At 33.4% G+C, this 8,382-nt stretch overlaps 1 pseudogene; it reads right to left on the bottom strand.

Moving 5' to 3' along the window:
• Window positions 1-760: 760 nt before the first annotated feature.
• On the bottom strand, window positions 761-4,369 carry LOC120150016 (annotated as a pseudogene).
• Window positions 4,370-8,382: the final 4,013 nt, after the last annotated feature.

Raw genomic sequence — 8,382 nt, forward strand, 5'->3', positions numbered from 1 at the left:
GGTAATTGCTATTGATTCTAGAAGTAAATCAACATCATTTTCAAAATCTCACATCATTTAAATTATTTAGGCAATGTCCATTTATTGTGATTGATAAATAAACTTCAGCTTTTGCTTGTGGTGGTTGTTATTAATTTTGGTAAATGGGCATCCTTTTTAAAATATGCATACATAGTAGATCTTAAATTAAATAAAATTTCAAATTCAAAACTTCCAATTTTAAAATATAGGATAATCGACTAGGTACCAATTTTGAGCGCCATGGAGTGATAATCCTTCCCCACGCGTAAATGACTCCTGAACCTAATTTCTGATTTCATCGACCCAAACTTTGTATTTTTAATAAAATAAAATGTCTTATTAAATTTACCTAATTTTATGTATACCAATCTCTTTAAAATAACACATAACAAGAACTTAGAATAAGAACAAGCAATAACCATGCAGTGTTCACGACTGATAAACTCAGGTGAAGTTAGTTCATCTGAACCGGAGTGCAAAAACGGACAAATTGACAGAGAAAGAAACGATGAAGGTAGGAGTGGAAGGAAGAGAGGGATAAGAATATATTAAACTTAAAAGCAGCAAGGATGAAAACTACCGACAACTTGATTTCACAAGATCTCGTTTGGTTAAAGTAACGGATTCTAGCCAAGTAAAACGATATTCCGATAAATCCAGATCTGGTTTTGATATCAAAAGTAATGAGGATTCGGAATACACACATTGATTGATCAACATGTCAGCAACCAATATTTTATTCTCCACCAGAAAATTATCTTACCACTATTGATAAATTACAAGCCATAAAAATAAGAGCAAAAGAAGAATGGGTTGATGGGCCCGAGTTCAACAGGAAAGAAATGACAAACCTCTGGCGATGTATAGGCTCTTCAACCTTTCCTAGAGCTGTCTTCATATGCATATTGTGCAATTGTCCTTTCACACCGAGTTCCTTTGCTACAGCCTTGTTGCCAATGACAAATGATTTATGTGCCTATTTTTATTATATGAAAAATGTAGTAGCAATTAACGATATGGATAAGTAGAACTAACTTTGTTCTGCGGATGAAAGAGGGCAGAGATATTAGTACAAGAGCAGACATCACATGCAAGCTTTGACACAGCGTTCACACTTTACCTATTTGCCTTTTAACAGTAGGTGTGCTCTGTAGTTGAATGATAACGTCAAATACGGAAAGTCCGGACTTTCCTCAAATGCCAGCTGATTCAGGATACATAAAAAGATTATACTGACTCATACTTTATTTCTATACATGTTCACTATATTTATTACTTCCCAACTTCAGAAAGTCCAGTATCAGTTTAACTATGTGCAAATGATTTCCAAGGACATACCTGTTCAAGATATGCACGGTGTAAACAAGCATTGTCTCGAGCTTCTTCTCGCATTTCAGTGTACAAATTTTCTGCCAGCTCAATAATGTTAAAGCAAATAAATATACCAAAAAAACAATAGATTGCTCCTTCTAAAAGCAGTATGGATGCATGAACTTAAGTGCAGTATATTACCCACTGCATCTTCCGTTTCAAGCCAAACATGAGCTGAACCACGAGCATGCAACCTACTAGCATAAACCCCTCCGCCAGGCAAAACACTGTAGGAATTAGCTGAACCATGAGAGCTTCTACTTGGTCCAACAATTGAATCGGCAGAATCGTACTTCCATATCCCAGAATCTTGAGGTGCCATTTTCCTGCCAGCTGACGCAAAATCTATGGATACTCTAGAAGGAAGGGAAGATCTGGATTTGAACATAAGCATATTTTCCTTTTCATAAGATCGATAAGGATTGGCACCATGCTGAAGATCATCTCCGGCATGTTTTGGAGTACAACTCTGATCATCAGACACGGTAAGTGCAGCAAAGTCTAATGTGCTCAGATGGGGCGCTGACAAGGTCTTTGAATTCAAGTTCTGGTTGAAGCCACCAGCACCTTGAAGCTGCAAAAAAATAAAAATGACTTAATGACCCATGGAACCTAAAAGATTGAAGAGAATTAAGACAGGCAAAACATACAAAAACTCTGAAAATCTGGAAACCACATCACAATAACCTAAGAAGATATAACTTCAAAAAAGAAAGGAGAAGAAATCCGCATAAAAACAACTACCCCCCATATCAAGGCCCATGGTTGAATTGAGTCACCTCAAAACTTTATGAGGAGCCAGTTTTCCCTGTCAAAACACAGTTAGCATCCAACCAAATCATTATCATCCATGACAGTACAGCCATAGCAGATTCCGACATCCCATAAATACAACATAAGAAGCGGGTGGGGGGGGGGGGGAAGCAATTGCAGTGCCAAAGTAAAGGAACATAAAAATTTGAAGTTAAAGACTGCATCCTGGTTTTGACCACAAACCAATCCTTAAACAGTTTTGCAACTTTCTAACAACAATAATCAGAAAATAAGAAATAAGAAATATGAAACATGAAAATGTAAATGTAAATGTAAATGAAAGTTGAATCAATTCATATTCAGAAAAAGATAAATACAAGTGCTTGAAAATAGACCAATTAAAAATGGTTGAGTGCCACTCACTTCAAGTTGTGTGAGCGTCTCGATAGTCAGATTTAAGTCGCAACCACTGGCATAATAAATTTCAGCAAGGATTTCGGCAGCAAATCCAGAGAATTGAGAAGCCAAAAAATCCACATGATTCTTTTCAGTATCATCCATAACTGCCTGCCCACTCAGCATTTCATTGATGAATCCACGTCTCGAATTTCCATTATATGGTTGTCCCTCCATCCCATTGCCAAGAATCTGACCATTGTCAACAAGTTGCTTGTTCCAAGGTTTGGCTGACAAGTGCAAAGGACTAGCTAAAGTAGGATCCTCCCCATAGAATGAAGTGGGATATCTCAAATTTTCAGTGAAATTATTACCATTACCAATACTATCACCATAATGATGCAATAGTTCCTGTTCATCACAAAATACAAATTCCTTACCAACTGTAGCAGGAAACCTTGAAGCTTCACTACCACCATGCAAGGATATACCTGCTACAGAGAGACTCCCAGACCCAATTCCTTGAGAATCATCCTCATTCAAAACCTTAAAGTCCGGGGTAATGTCATCAGGCAACTGGCAACGCCAAAACAGATGAGCCCTTCATCAGAATTATTTGTAATGGAAGACTCCGACCGGTCAAGCACAGCTTTTCTAATGGTCCCAGGGGTAGCAAACCTTGCTGTCGCATCCTCCACACTAATGCTTCCGGATGAAGATGGTGACCTAAGAGAAAATGGAACAAACTCTGCTGTATTAGGATTCAAATTTGTCACCTTCCTAGGGGCATTAGTTTTGTGTCACTGATTTGGGCCCCTTTCTTGGATAAGCTCATTCTTTACTTAACATGAATGAATAGATTCTGCACAGATAAAGGAAACTATGCACTGGATACACACTGGAGTTCCACCAAACTCTAACCAAAACCTGCAAAACCGTCCGTTGTATCGCATTATTAACAAGTCAAATTTACAAAAGAATCTTAAATTGAAGACAATCACACATGCATAAAACTAATCCTTAACAAGAGAAGAACTCATTAACGAATTCTACAATTAGATCAATACCCAGAAATGCCACAAAAATCGCAACATCACTCTTTATAGAAACTTCCACAATAATCTTTTACATAAAAACGGCGATGATGACAAATCATGACGAAAGCAACAATAAATATAACAGAAATACTGAAAACTATATTTGGCACTCATGCATGCAAAATTCCTTGATTTGAATGAAACAAACATAATAGAAACAATTAATTAACAACCGAATGGCAACTACAGATAACCATATCTTACAAATAACAACAAAATTAACTTCATTTAATGCTGCGTTAACAAACAATATTTTCATAAAGCAATAAATAGACCAAAATTACGCCAAGACGCTGTTCAAAACCCTGGAATTCACTAATCAACAAGGCTTTTAACCTGAACAGAAAAGGAACGCACAAACTCCTAAAGTAATTACTAAACAGCAGGATCATTCAATTAAAAAAGCTAATCATATATATTTTTTAAAGCATTTATTAGACAAACAATTAAAGAAAAACAAGCATCGATCAAAACTATAATCTCACATTATTCAAGCCACTAATTAGCGGGAATCTCAAGTCACTCCAACACCAAAAAACCAACATTTAAAAAAATTGAAATAAAACAGAATGTACACAAGAGATCCAAGAAGAAAATTATACCGTTGCGAAACAGATAAAAAGGGATCCAAAGCTAAAGAGATCAGTTGAGAAGAACAAAGCAAAACGAAGACAAGCAATTAAACAAATATAGTAGTACTTGTTTCCATGAATTCGTTTGTCACTATGTTGTTGGGATTTGAGCTTTGGTTTTCGTTTCTTGTTTGGCTGCTGCTTAGTATCTCAGCTTTTTATTTCACATCACAGGTTTTTCTTTTCCTCTTCGAAAATGGCTTTAGCTAATGGCACTACCAGTTTACTTTCCCACCACAAAATGTATCAAACAACAAAGGGTTATTTCCATATTTGGTACCTGAATTTTTTGTAATCTACTTGAACTTAAGAAACGTCTCAAATGATTTTTTATTAAACATGAATATATATATATATATATATATATATATAATAATAATAATCTTTGATTGCAATTTATCTAAAAATAAAGATAAATTATAAATTTTATCTTGATCATTAAGGTTTAAATTTTTTTATTTTATTTATTAACTTTTTAGTTCATTCTTATTTTAATCATTCAATTATTAAATCATAAATAAAAGAATGACATGATATCCACATGTGATTATATTTTTTTTATTGATATAGAATTTAAGTGGCATCCATATTTATTTTTTATTTTCTTCCTTCAAAGATTAAAGTTTTACAGATTCATTCATGTATCACGTTGATGTTGTAATTACTATTCTTTCATATTTTATTTGACCATGCAAGATACCTCCGAATTCACCTTATCATCTCTCACTACTATCAATTAAAATTTTACTTAAATCACTTTAAAATTCAATCTCAAACTCAAAACTCGTGAAACTACAAATCACTATGATCTATATCCATCATTTGATCAATGTGGAATCAAGATATACAACTCTTTTCTTTCTTCACCACCTCTCCACTGTTAGAATCTAAAAATTATTATCATCGAAAAATCAAAGAAAATTTAAAGTTAATTTTTTTTGATAAAAAATAAAAGAATTTAGAGTTACTTCATAATGTTAAAAACAAAAATGTCTAATTATAACATGATTAAATATTTAACGATGAAATCATCAAAATAAGAACACATTGGAAATTTAATGAAGAAATTAATTTTTTTACACTTCAATGAAATTAAAATAAAAGTAAAAAGAAAGTTGAATGATAAAAATCGTAATTTACTCAAAATCATTTCTTCGACGGGCTTTGATGAAAGAGCCCATTGGATAGCTCTGGAGGCTTTGGGTTTTAGAGATTTAGCCCGACTCTTATTTCTCTCTGCCTCTCTCTCAATCGAACACTGCGATTCTGCGACACCCAACTGCCGTTCGCCACCGCACCCTTTCAGTCAGCGTCTCTAGTCTTCCTCTCTCTTTCTATTTTCCCAACTAAAATGACGAACTTTAGGAAGCTTAACCGACCCACTGGTCATCGTATGTCCATGCTCAGGTTCTTCATTTTCCTTTGTAATAACAAAATTGATTGTTTGATTTTTTCCGTCTTATTTTATATCTTTTGTTACTTTTTCCCCCTTCATTTTCAGAACAATGGTTTCCCAGTTGGTAAAGCATGAGCGCATTGAAACTACTGTTGCCAAGGTTACTTTCTTTTAAGGATTATTTTTAATGCTTTTTTCTTAATTTGTTATATCAATTAATCTTTCTGATTCATTTTCTTGCAAGTCCTTCCACTGTTGTTGGGTTTCTCTTAACTGAGTCATTAGATTTGGGTTTTGTCGCAATCGTATTTCGGTTGGATCCCAGAATTGAGCTTCGACTTGAAAAATGTGAATTGGAGTCCGATCATTTATTTAAAACAAATGTGGATTGGAGTCGCCACCGATCATTTATTTAAAACAAATGGGTTGAACGGATACCCTATTTCTTATCTGATCTGCGTCTTTCCAAAGATGTGTCAGGTTCGGGAGTCGGTTACGGTCAAGGAATGATGAGCACCCTTGAACCGCCCTTTTGGTACTACGTAATTTCCAGTTGTCTTTGATTAAGAAAATTACAAGTTAACTTAAAAGGTAAAATTTGATCCGAATTACTTACCCTTAATGAGTTTACGGAAATACCATTAAAAAATAAGATGTTAAAAGAAAATAATAATAATAAAAGAAAGTAACAAAACTAAATAGTAAACCAAAGAAATAAATGAAACCAATAATAATAAACATAAAATAGTTGGATGAAACAAAAATAAGTAAAATGAAATTGAATAAAATAAAATAAATGAAGATAAAATATATATATACAAAAAGAATAAAAAATGTAAAATATTTTTTTAAAAAAGAAAAATAATAATATGAGCAAAGAAACTAAAAATATAATGAAAATAAATAAATAGTATAAATAAAATAATATATATATATATATAAATATAAAAATGTATGTATAATATAATAAAATACTAAATAGTAATAATAATAATAAATAAATGAAAAATAAATATACATATAATATTAACTAAAAAATAGTAATCATAGAAATATAAAATAAAATGAAGTAAGAATATATATATATAACGTTAGGAAAATATAATAAAAAAATAGTAAATAAGTAAACATAGATAAAATAATAATAATATAATTAATATATATATATATAATAGTAAAATAATATAATATAACACACAAAATGAAAAAAAGAGAACTATAATAAATAAATAAAATATAATTAAATATATATATATATATATACATATAAATAATAAGGGTTAAATTAAAAAAAATGAATTAGGGGTCGAAATTAAAAGCCAATTGAAGAAAAAATGAATCTGCGTGTATTTAAAATCAGGGGGACCAAAATGGGCATTAACCCACTGTAGAGGCAAAACACACGGATCCACACGACGCGTTTATAAAAATCCGAATAGTTTTTCAAAAAATTAGATCTCGAAAATGCCCACATTCATTGGCCAAAAACACTTCTCTCGGTTTTCTTTCGAATCAAAACACAGCAAGGGTAAGGAAAAATAATATGCGAAAGTATGAACTTTACCTTTCAAAATATAAATGCTTCGAAAAATGGCTACAAGTTGCTTGTAATTTTTTGCTTGGTATTTCGTATATCTCTTGTCCGAATGTGTTACAATAGTGAGTTACAATGACTATTTATAATGCTTGTAGATCATATCTTTAGGAGTTTAAATAATAGTAGAACTCTGTCCTATTTTTAAGAGTTTGAATCCTAGCAAAATTATATCCTATTTTTAGGAGTTTGAATCCTAGTAGGACAAAAAGATGTGTTGATAGATGCCCTCTTTGCCCATAGTCGTGTAACGGGGATAGAGCAAAGATTAAAAGACACACTTTTCGTTCAGTGGAGTTGAAAATTGACTCTGATGTTTCAATAACTCCCTGTCGAATTGAGTTACGGATGACTCCTCCATCGTGAAGTCTAGTTCATCTTGAAATGATATGAAATTGAAGCCGTAGTTCGAAATTTGAATCAGCACGTGGCTTCCCGTTGCCCTTCGGTATTCTTCTCGGTTTAAAGACCTTGGATCGGAATCGAACTCAAAAATCTTCATTGACATATAGTTTTTTCTTGACTTAAGCTATGCTTCTTGAAAATGGTTGCTTGTCACTCATGCACGGCTAACCCAGGTCCTCTTCTCGACTCTAAAACCTCGACTGCAACCGGAAAGTAGTGCGATTGATGTGTCATCGAGCTGAATGGAATCGAACTCGACAATTTTGATGGTAGATAACCCTTCTAGCCTTGAGTTATGCTGTAAATGATGTGCCTTGGAGCTGAGCGTAGTCGAACTCGAAGGTCTTTGTTGACAGATAATCCTTCTTTGAGTTGGATATCCCTCGTCGTGAAGTTGAAATCCAATCTAAAGATGGATGATGTTTGTGTGCGCGATTCCCTTCGTCGTGAAGTTGAAACCGCGGGTGGCCCATTCGTCGTGAAGTTGAGCCTGAAATTGGATATCCTTCATCGTGAAGTTGAAATCCAAGTAAGTAGCATTATTCCGAGTCCAATATCCTCCGTCGTAAAGTTGAAATTGGCTCTGGAATCGGGAAATTATTTATTGACAAACCAGTCATCCCTTCGTTGTGAAGTTGAACTTGTGTTGTCTCGAGTCTAATATCCTTTGTCGTGAAGTTGAAATTGGCTCTGAAATTGGGAAATTGTTTGTTGACA

This window comes from Hibiscus syriacus, unplaced genomic scaffold (genome assembly GCF_006381635.1).
Source record: "Hibiscus syriacus cultivar Baekdansim isolate YM2019G1 unplaced genomic scaffold, ASM638163v2 tig00111013_pilon, whole genome shotgun sequence".
In the NCBI taxonomy this organism is placed as follows: domain Eukaryota; kingdom Viridiplantae; phylum Streptophyta; class Magnoliopsida; order Malvales; family Malvaceae; genus Hibiscus; species Hibiscus syriacus.